The sequence below is a fragment of the Helianthus annuus genome, chromosome 7, assembly GCF_002127325.2.
Source record: "Helianthus annuus cultivar XRQ/B chromosome 7, HanXRQr2.0-SUNRISE, whole genome shotgun sequence".
NCBI classification, from domain to species: domain Eukaryota; kingdom Viridiplantae; phylum Streptophyta; class Magnoliopsida; order Asterales; family Asteraceae; genus Helianthus; species Helianthus annuus.
The window spans coordinates 134,628,807-134,640,866 of record NC_035439.2 but is presented as its reverse complement, the minus strand read 5'-3'; the positions used below and the strand labels follow the sequence as shown (position 1 = coordinate 134,640,866).

Sequence of the window (12,060 nt, the reverse complement as noted above, 5' to 3'; positions counted from 1 at the left end):
TTGCCCCATTTTTACAAAAGGTAAAAACAACGAAACTTATTTTCCGGAAAAACCATTCTGATTAAAACAAACTTAAGTGTTTTGAAATCATTATGGGAAAATAGTTTGTTAAGAGGGGGAGTTCTGATTGTTTAAGCCAAACGGATGGAGAATTGAAGTGTTTCGATATCAGTTGTCATGTTTTGTATAGTTTGTTTTCAATTTTCATTAGATGTATTTGAATTTTAGGGGGAGTAAGAAATTTTTAGAAAATCCAAAAACATCAGAAAATTTGAAAAAGACAAAAACATGATAAAATTGAAAAATGAGTTTTTGTTGCATAAAAGAGGAAATGATAGTACATCAGTGGACTATCACAGCACGCTAAAGAATTGTAAAGTCAAAATGTGATAAACAATCTTACTGCGGATGTGTCAGTAGATTTTTGCACATTTAGTAGTTTGACACGAGATATAAACCTAAATCAAACTTACTTAATTCGTGGGTAACTATTCTTGGATATATGGGTAACCCCCGAAATCTTGTTTGAAAGGTCCCGTATTCTGAAATACTAGGTCTTTATGCTCAGTGATATCTGGGGTATTATTCCGGGACTTCTGCTGTATGGAAATACTGACCTAGTCCCCGAATAATACTTTCTGCAAAAAGCTTTGAAACATAAGCGCTGCCCTCAGCAAACTGATTAAACAATAAAATTGGTAATCTTTGCTGTTGTAACAAAAGATCCTCTAAAGGGGACCCACCAAAAGTCGAGCCGTCATCTCTCTGCTGAACGGAAGTTCTGACCTGAGCTCTCACGGTTTTGCATCTACCCCTTTACAGATATCATCTGTGGTATACTCACCTGTAAGACTGAATATTTGGGATCTGGATACGGGAGTATATTCAAGTGGAGTGATACACAATTAAGTTTAAGTCTCTAAAACATTAATATCGTATCTCGAATCAATTGAAATCTGTGTGAAAATTTAAGTGGACAAACATACTGACAATCTAGGTAAATTGTTTAGAACTTAACATGTAATCAAGCTTAACGGTGTTTGTGATATGTTTTATAACTGATATGATCCTCTTGCACAAACTCACAAAAATATTGTCTGTAAATATTTCATTTCTGCATTTATTTTTATTCAAAAATTCAAAAAGATTTTTGGTGTGTTTTAGCATAAACTAGAAAAGTACCCGCCGCGTTGCGGCCGGGTACACAGTATATTTTAGTGTTGTAATGACATAAGTACTAAAATAAATTAGAATTCTAACATGATACTATCTTCTTATTCCCAACAATAATGGTTGTTTCAGATTCCTTTAGTTTCAGATGATATCTATTTAAAATATTGGCATGTACGTAAATCATCAACAAAGAAAACTGGAGCTTCCCCTAACAATGTCAAGACCAACGTTCAAACCAACTGATATGGGTTCCGTCACCATACTGCATACTGCATTTTAGAACATTTTCAGGCCATTTAGTAAACCAAAACATATAATAATTACAATAATCGTAAAAGTAAATAAATAAACTCACCTAACCTCCAAGCTATGTATCAATACTTGTTAGAACGCCTACAATAGCTTTGTTGTACCGTAATATTGTTGGAGAAATTCGAAATTGCTTGGATAAATCTGAAGTCGTGTAATCACTTTCAGATCAAACAATTGGAGTGGCCTACCAATCTTTGATCGGATAAAATCAGATTTGATTCTAGATTTCTGTATGAGAATTTGGTTGAGAGAATTTTTAGGGATTCTGACGAATTGCAAATTCGTCTAGGGTTTGGAAAATTGTTTAAGAGAGCGTATTTACAGTTTTTCATAACTGCCCGCAGTTCGAACCCAGCCAGGGGCTCTGCCCAATGGACCCCGCCAGGGGCTGCCGCCCCTTGGACCCCGCTTCTCTCGGGGGCGCTGTCCCCGAACCCCCGCCAAGGGGGCGCTGCCCCCTTGGATCCCCCGTTAGTCCCAATGACATTCAAATAAGCGTGCACTCTTATTTGTATGTCACACGCAATCTCAAATTACACTAAAATATCCAACAAATATTCTATTTTTTAATTAATACAATGTGGGAGACGATAAACATTAAAAATACATTTGAGATGAATTTCAACCATTTGACATGTTCTCTTTGAACTTACCTTTCCTACTTGACCCACTACTCCACTGGAGATAAACCACAACCTAAATCAGCCTACTTTGAAATTTGTTTATTAATTCATAATTAGAAAAGTATATTTTCTCTAACTAACATAATGAAACAGAAATATATACACACACTCACACACGCCTCGACTTGATTTTGTAAGGACTTTAAAAGTGGACATAATCAAATATTACATGAGAGCCTTTCCCTGGAATTGGTGGTGGACTCGGATTACCCTTGGGGTACTCCGTTTGGTGCAGTGGGTGCCCCAAGAGTGCTAGGGATTGATTTTGTTGGTCGTTCAAAAAAAAAACATGAGGGCCTTTCGAGTTACCTACATATCAATTAGTCCCACACGAGATCAAATATAATTATTATCACTCTAATTTATTAAATTAGTGATTTATCTATTTTAAACAAACATATAGATAATAAAGATATAATGAAACAAAAAAATTATCTATTTTAGAAGCAGCGTATGGATGAAGTGTGTGATTGGGAGAAACAAAATACTCACAGTTTAAAGATTGTAGTTTTGCAAGAAATCAGTCTGCCAAGACAATTGCATTAGCCATATCTGTTTAGCCTCCTCTGGTGTCATCTTTATACAAGCAGGATGAAATTTGAACTCCAGCTATCATATTTGATGTTCTTTAAATGGTAACCTTCCAATCTGCGCTGCCATCACGTTGAATTATAAGGTCATTAGAATTGTGAGACATCTCGCAATTACAATACCAACCAAGTAACATCTTAAAGAAATGATTATTATCAATGGAGTAGCCTAACACATAGCCGGAGGCAGCACAATCAAGATCTTTAACATGTCATCTAGGGATGAGATCGGTACCGAAAATGTGGATGCCAAAATTGAGGAAAAGTGGGTACTGAATATATCCGCTTGGTACCGGTTTTTCGGTACTTACCACATTGGTACCGCTTTGGTGTTTTCCATTTTTTTTTACCTAATCTTCATTACCGATTGATACGAACCATTGGATTACAAATAAGTTTAACTGATACTATTTTAAAAACAACTGACTAATCAAGATCTATAAATTGGTTTAAATTTTCATACTAAATTTTCACATAATAGCCCATATCCATAGACCTGTCACCTAAAGTAAAATTATAAAAGAAATGAAGTGATACAGAACAAAGAAGTCAAAGCCAAATTTCAAAGCAAGTATTGAAGATCAAATATAAGTACAGAAGATGAGCTATAAATAACATATTAACAAAATAAGATAAGGATCTTGACTTACATTGGGGTCGTGTCGGGTACGCTGTTTCCATCTCAAGGGCATCGAGCCGTTGTTAGAAAAAAAAATATCAACCCATTCATTATTAAGTGAATTAGACAGGTACTTGGGCATCAAACTAAAACATATTAAGTAGTCAAAAATCAAAAGGAAAAACATACATGGGTTTAAAATCATCCCCTTTTCAAGCTCCTCCATCGCCTTAGCAAACCTAGGCTCCATCTCCCTCACAAACCCATATGTAAACCTGACCCGGCTCACCTCCAAATACAAGCCTAGTTCTTTATGCTGGTACAGACATTCAGTGTACCTCTTCCACAGAACCTTCGGGCGGGTCCGTCTCCAATTCACTATTCACCACCGCTACGTCATCACCGGTGGCGGGCGTCGTTGATAGAGTTGAGTGAACATCACGCGCCACCGAGTGGGTTAAAAGAGTGTTGATACAGCTTCATATGGCAAATCAAACATCAAAAGAAATATTTGAATCACATCGGAGTGGCCTATTAAAATACATGATTCTGGTTACCCAGGTTCATCCTCAAAAACAGGAGGTTACAACACAAGTTACAACTGCTGAAAAACTGCTCCTTCTAGAAGAATTGGGTTAATTTACACAGCTGATATCTCATCTCAGCTTGATCAAACGGTCACTATTAAGTCAAATTCAGTTATTTTTTAAGGGTAACATAAGAGTATATAATTTCTTTGGTAAAGACGACAAAGTGGCTCGGTTTTACGGAATACTAACAGAGTCGAACCTTACCTGAGTTTGGCATGAACTATACCAGAAGACATCGCGGAACCCTAATCTTTGCCTCCACCGCCACTTCTCAACAAAAGAAACACTATCGTCTTCCCGACCATCACTACCACCGTCACTTCTCAACAAAAGAAACACCATCGTCTTCATCATGGTCGGCCATCACTACCGTTGTCGGCTCCTTCGTCGGAGAAAGGGGAGAACCCTAGAGGAATGATAAGGACATGAGAGACAAGACATAAGGGGGTTTTAAGAAAAGGAAGAAGTCGTCACATAACTGAACCACCGCCTCTTACCACCATCATCCTCTATCAAACCCTAGCACCACCACTGTTGTTTCTTTCTCCAACCCGACACCACCTAGACCATCACTGTTGTAGCTCCATCTAAAGGCACCATGGCTCCGTCATCACCGGCGACCGGAACCCATCGGATCCTTTTTCTTTGCTGCTCTCTCTCTCTACTTTCTCAGACTCTTACTTTCTCTCTCTAAAGTCTAAAGTCTGCATCTCATGTTCTTTTATGTACAAGTAGGGAAAAGTTAAGGTCAAGTAGTACATGACTTTAAGCAATGTGTACAATCTTTACTGCCTGAGACATCAACCAAGCTTGATGTACAACCTTTAATACAACAAAATGTTGCAAATTAGAGTGTTATATAATTTTGAAAAAATCAAAAAGTTTTTTGACAACTGGTGTTGAGATGCTGATTTTCGAAATTCAAAAGTGCTAAACTTGAAGAACTGGTTTGGGGAGTGTTTATGTGAAGATGATAAAGTTTGTTTTTTGATAAGAACCAGTTCTAAATTCTTGAATGCAAAATCATTACTGTTTTGGTTCAATATAGTTTCTAAATTGTCGAGCAGTTTTAATTTTTGTAGAAACTTATGGTTAGGTAGAGATTGTGCAGGTCTTGAGCCAGATATTGATCCTGAGAGAGAATGAAGCCAGTATCGATCTGGAACCTGATGGGAGCCTGTTAACGATCTTAGAACCAGTGAAAGTTTGAATTCTAGACTACGATCCCAGCTATGTGAGAGGGGGAGTCTGAAGACACCGTGTCAACATTCAAGAGAGAAGAGTTTGATGATGATGAAGATAGAGAACAAGGATTCTTGAAACGACAGATATTTCAGAGGCAGATTGTCGACTGATGAAGATTGTAGATAGACATGTGCGAAGACTCTATGAAGACTCCGTCAACATCCGAGGGGGAGTCTGTTAGTGCACCTACGTCTGCTGACTACGTCTTCCATCGAGTCTTAAAGCTGAACAAATCGGAAATGACACGGAATCCTAGAAATAGTGATTTGTATAGAATCGTTTATCTTTACATGTCCTAGGATCGCTCTTGTGTCAGTTTGATGTTTGGATCGCTTATGTGTACAAGGTTAGGATCGCTTATCTGTCATTGGTCTAGGATCGCTTATATGGCAGTCCATATAAGCGAACCAGACATATCTATAAATAGGGGAGCGATCCAACACATAGTTAACGGTGTAATTTTCCGGTTAAGCCACGAAGTGCTGCCGAAGTGCTGTCAAACCTTGTAATCGAGTTGAAGATCAATAAAACAACAATATTAAAGTGAATACAGCTTCAATAGCACCGAATTATTAGTTTCCGCCTCTTAATTCGGATACGAACTTCTCTGAACGACTCAAACAGGTCGGAGAACGATCCTACAGTTATAGATCTATTTGGGTGTTGCGAGCCCCACCCATGGGTCCGCGAGTTGACCGCATGTGGTGACTATGTCATTCCAGCCGGGAGGCCCGGTACGAAATACGCAAAGGATTGAGCCTTCCTACACCATCGCACACATATTAATGACCTTGCAAATCATTAATCGATCTATTCCTTGTTGTTTTCATACCAAGGTTTTATAAATACATACTTACTTATGATGATTATAAAGTTTATTCGAGCTCACACACAAAACACATGAACTCGCTCAACTTTTGTTGATGTTTTCAAACTACATGTATTTCGGGAAATTAAATGTGGATCTGGCGGACGTTTGGATGTTTCAAGTAATGTTGGGAATAAGAGATGTCATCCGGAGTCTAAGGGTTTGGATAGTGTGTCTTATCCTGGATAAGACACATCTTCCAAAGCCTGGTTTTATTTAATGTCTTTTGTCGAGTCCTTGTGGAACTCTAAAACAAGTTGCATGGTTTGTATTTGGATTTGAAGTTTGTGTTGGTTTTCAAGACAATGTTGTTTGTGATGTTTTAAACTATTTTAATGGATGAACATCTTTAGTTTTATCATATAGATGTTTGTTATGGTTGAATACACTGATATTAAGCAAGTCACACATAATTACGCTTCCGCAAAATACAGGGTGTGACATAGTCATCATACTTGCTTGTATGTGTAAAATACTTGATCAATTTAGAGATTTGATCAAGTGTTCATACATGTCATGAAAAGGGTTAAAGATGCGAGGAAGCTCGAGCGAAAACAAAGTAAGTAAAGCTTACACCTCCTAGAATAGAGCCACTACTTATGTAATGGGAAGTATTTGGTCTAAAACAAGGTTAACAAATGACCGGATGTGATTAAACAAATGAGTTTGTTAATATAAGACCCCATGGTGTAAACTATAGAACATATCAAAATGGATAACGTCATGAAGAAAATATATTTTTGGTAATAAACAATAACTCGATAAGATGAAACCGTATAGTATAAACCATAACAGGTCAAACGAGTAAAAATGACTATTGAATCACCTTTGGTGACACCAATAACTTGTTAAAGACGAGACCCGCATGGTGATAACCATGAAACGAGTCAAAATGGGCGAAACTATGTTAAATCACATTTTGGTGATCAAATAAAGATTTGTAAAAACAAGACCCTATGGTGTAAACCATAACGGGTTAAAATGGTGAAACTGTGTTAAATCACATGTTGGTGGATAAAGAACGAATTTTAAAATGGGACCATATGGTGTAAGCCATAACGACTTAAATGGGTAAAATAGTAAGTAACTCACAAGTTGGTGATGAAACAAAAAATTGTAGAAATAGGACCCTATGGTGTAAATCATAACAGGTAAAAATGTGTTGAATCACCCTTTTTGGTGATAGACAATATATGGATTGGTTGAGACGCTTAAAGGTCAAACCAAGAATGGTCCAAAAGGACAAACGGGTCATATGGGTCAAATGGTGATGATATTACCGTTTGAACTAGGTAATTAATGCTTTGTCTTGTTAAGTTCCATACTTACAGGTAAACATAATGTACGAGCATGCTTTGCTAAGAATTAGCAAAAAGAATTGCAAGGTATTGATAACTGGTCATTACTTTGACCCCACCACGTATGTGTAATGGGCCATACTCCCAGTAAGGGCTTATGGTCCCGCTAAAAATGGTTAGGCCAAAATTGTATAATAGACCACCTCAAGTGAGGTATAGCTAGTATTCCGGTAAAATATGTGAACGCACATTACCCCAAATGAACTGGTAAAAGACCGACACAGTTAGTGAACTGCTTGTGTTAACAAGTATTATAGAATACCTTGTATTATACTAATTGTGACGTTACAAATCTTTTGAACATTTCAATGGTACGAGGCCCGCATCTGAAGATGGCAGGAATCTAATGATCTACCGACATGATGGTGGAACGGTCGGAAGTATGACAAGTAGGGCTTGCTCATTAAGGACCTAAATGAAGTTATGATACAGAATAAAAGGTCGAACGACAATGAAAACCCATGAGGGCGAGTATCATCGAGGTGCACGCTTTAAATAATTGTATGAACGGTTGTATGAAACATTCACACAATGAATGACAGTTGCATACGAGAATTCAAGGTTTAGGAAATCCTCGAAGGGATACCCTTCCAGGATGATGTTCCCAAGAAACATTGGGTGGGTGATACACATTATTCACAATCGTGAATAACATATGTAAAAAAGAGTTCAGACCTAGAAACTTGGATGAGGGTGATCATCCAAGTAGACATTCTGTCACACCCCGACCGCGTATAACATGCAACCGCGGCGGAAAACGTCGGGGAGTGTTGTGGACAGAATTAATTGTTATACAACCATGGAAATTTAAGTTACATTTTATTTATTAAACAAGGGTAGTACATTGTCTTAAACCGGAAAACAAAGAGTTTATAACATAGTTAACTAAGTCTATCTTCAGTTTTAGTCTCTAAGGCACAGGTCCGCCCTAGTATCGTGATCAACATCCTATGGAACAGCTCCTGAAAACACATGTGAAAGTAGGTACGTCAGCATAAAAATGCCTGTGAGATACATAGGTTTTGTGAAAATGGGATTCATGACTTGAGTTTAAAGAATGTTTAATAATAGTCTGTCATGAACCTTGTAATTTGTCTTGCTTTGTAAACCATTTGAAAAACGATAACATCAGATGATATGTATAGATAAGTGCAAGGTTAAACGAGTAACCAAGTAAAATGAGTTGAATAAGATAAGTTGTTTGTGAAAATAATGTCTTGCGAAGAATATGTTATTTGTGTAAAATGTAATGTGTCTAAACTGAAATGACTTGGATAACGCTACGATATGTAATACTATACAAGCATTTATATATAGGAAGTACCAGCGGCGTATCCACCATGTTTGTATCATATTACATACGGCACGTTACTCCAACCATTTACCCAAACCAATCCACCATGTAAATTGTTCATGTATAAACCAAATGTCAAGTGTTATTGTGTAAACCATGTCAAATGTTTATGTTCAATGTAAACCACCAAATGTGTATGTCAATGTCAACGTGTTTATGTTCAATGTAAATCATGTAATGTGTATCCCAAAATGTATCATGTATGGTAAGCGAAATGTATCAACTTAAACCATATGTAAAATGCACAAAACAAGTCGTTGAAGTAAAACGTGGTTTAAATCAACGTTATGTTCTGTGGAAAAATGCATGCACTATTGATATTAACATTTATGCGGTATTGTGAAATATGCATACATCCAAGCCTTGAGACTGCGGCGATAAACCCTTAAACAAATTAAAGGTTTATCTAAGTTATGTATATCGAATTCGGTCATTCCTTCCAATCCTATCAAACCCAGGATTTCAGAAACGGGAGTTGTCAATTCCTATGGTACCACTACCTACTAACGAACGGCGTGATCAATGTTAATGAATGTATTGTCCCATGTTAAACAAACCAAATGTCATAACAAAATGAAGGCATGTGATGTAAACCATTGTACTAAGTATGCTAAGTAAACATACGAAGCAGAAGTGCTCATGTAAATCAATGTGCCCATATGCTGAGTAAACATATGCAGCAGAAATGTTCATGTAAATCAATGTGTCCATATGCTGAGTAAACATATGCAACAGAAATGTTCGTGTAAATCAATGTGTCCATATGCTGAGTAAACATATGCAACAGAAATGTAATGTAAATCAATGTGTCCATATGCTGAGTAAACATATGCAACAGAAATGTAATGTAAATCAATGTACTAAGTACGCACACAATGGGCATACATAGAATAAAATGTAATGAAATCATGTACTATAATGTACTAATGAGCATAGCAGATATACGATGTGAAAACATGGAAAGCATGAAAGTAACAGATAGGCACATGTGTTTCACCCCAAAACAGTTGGAAAACAGTAAAAGAGGGGTTCTATGTACTCACCTGAGATTGCTTTGAATTCCTTGTATAATAACCAGATAATGCTAAAGATCACGGGATATCAAACGGCACCTAATAGGTAGCTATGTTAATATACCGGACCAAATCGGAAGGATCGGATAGTATGCGGGTTCGTAAACCAAACGAGTATGGAGACTCGTGTAGTATGGTTTAACAAAGCCTACATACTAAAATGAAACCTAACCTAAGTGCTTGCGACCCCTCACGACCCGTTTAGGTAGCTTATGCTACCTTAACGCGTCGTTCGCGTAGAACGCGTTTGGAACGCCTAACATCGTGACCACAAGGCATAACCTCGGAAGGTTATAGCTATGGTCACCTAATGTGTTTGGTCGGATCCTAATGATCGACAAATGGGTCGGGTTCGAAAGTATAAGCGACGGTTTAGATCGCTTACCTTACGACCCTATATATGCACTAAACTAAAAGCGACGAGCTAAGCATGTTAGAACATGCTTAACTAAGATTAGAAAACAGGTTTGGCATCAAAACAAACGGCTTTGATGCTCACGAGTAGTTTGGTTACAAAATACGCAAGAATGCGCATTTTGGCCGAAACTACGACTCGTCACTGAGCCTAGATAACGTGGTGATCAGTAGGTATAGTCACTACGGACCATAACCATCGTGATCACGCTCACGTTATGAAGTTCTAATGAACTTCGCATCGACCATAAACTGGTCAATGCAGAAAGTCAAACATAGTTCGACTTTCGGACTCGAAAAGCGAATAAAAGAACGAAAGAACACTTACGGAGGGTCCCCGAATGCTAATCTAGATCAAAATAGCTCAGGTATGAAACAATGGTTCCAACTTAGAGCCTTAAGATCAGATTGTGTGGGTTTTGAGCAAAATGGGGGGGGGGGGTATTTATAGGAAAAGTGGAACCGTTAGGATCGTTTATCGAATACCGTGCCACGATCTTGTGCGTACACATGTCAAAATGTTGTGGTCACTAATTAATGGCCCTTGGCCTTTGATTGGGTGAAAAGGCAATTGGACCTTTCGCCATTTGAAGAGCCAATCAGCATTAAATGTGGGTTCTGCTGTACTGGGGACTCCTTACGGACCGTATGGCTTATGGCTTACAGTCCGTAAGCCCCTAGTTTGGCAGAATTGCAGTTTTGGTCCCTACAGCACCAAAACTTGGTATTTGCTGCATTTTTGGCACGTTTAAGCCCCGTTAACCTCATTTCAAAGCTCTAAAATGAAGCTAAAGTATAGGGAACTTAAAATGTGCTCAAAAATATCTCGGATGTCGGTTCGTTTGGCCGTACGGTCGCGATGTTTGGTTAATTACGACGGAGTGCGCATAAGCGCGAAAGACGATCCAAATTACGCGACGAATGGATTTTTCTCATGCCAAACACTTAGGCATAATATAAGGATGCTTACATAAATTTTTGGATGTCCGGATGTATTCAGAACGTAAGTTATGCGCGAAAGTGCAAACTTGTGCACTTTTTAACACTTTTAGTCCTTGAATGACCCAAAAGTTTATTTTAGCATACCAAACCCCTCAAAGCCTATTTCTAAGCTATGTAAAAGATATTTATGGTATGTTTAACTTATGGACATGTTCCGGAATGTTTGTTACAGTTCAAATTGGCATACTTTCGCAGTTTGTCAAGTTTAGTCCCTGTAAGTGAATTAAATTGTTTTTGCCATACCAAGGCCTTCAAAACTTATTTCTAAGTTATGTAAAGGTTATTTAAGGTAGGTTGAGTATATGTTGATGTTCCGGAGTATTTGTCGCATTAAACTGAGTACGTTTAAGCACCAGTTAGCGTATAATTCTCCAGAAAGCGATGTAGAGTTTGAAATTGAACAAAAGTCAAAACATGAAAAATGTAAAACACAACCAAACAAACATTGGGATCAAATAACATTGTTTTATTGATAATTGAACTGTTCATAATGATTACAAGCACAAATGTTACACATTCTCAGTAAAATCCTATTGAGGAAAAATAACAATCACATTAATGAATGTGATTGCATAAAAGTTTTATAAAATGAGGGCATCATAATGAATCAAACTATGTCCAAAATGAAACTAAGATGAATGGAATATCGGTGCTCGAAGTTGAGTGGTTGAAGTCAATATTTCTAAACTTTGGTGACTCTTGTATAAATTCATCTTTGTCATAAATTGGTGGTTTTATGACTTTTAATTTCTATTCAAAAATCATGATGAAGGTTTTTA

General features: G+C 37.5%; 1 long non-coding RNA gene across 5 annotated transcripts; it reads right to left on the bottom strand.

The window, feature by feature from the left end:
- Window positions 1-1,235: 1,235 nt before the first annotated feature.
- On the bottom strand, window positions 1,236-4,826 carry LOC110920455. 5 transcript variants are annotated; one of them, XR_004862803.1, is made up of 6 exons: window positions 4,172-4,826; window positions 3,567-3,854; window positions 3,409-3,429; window positions 2,661-2,816; window positions 1,529-1,677; window positions 1,236-1,442 (listed from the first exon to the last, which is right to left on the bottom strand). It is a non-coding gene; the product is annotated as an uncharacterized LOC110920455 (long non-coding RNA). The 5 variants fall into 5 exon arrangements; XR_002581708.2 differs by having other exon boundaries at window positions 2,661-2,821; window positions 3,567-4,826; XR_004862804.1 differs by having other exon boundaries at window positions 1,529-1,626; window positions 2,661-2,821; window positions 3,567-4,826.
- Between the last annotated feature and the right edge of the window lie 7,234 nt (window positions 4,827-12,060).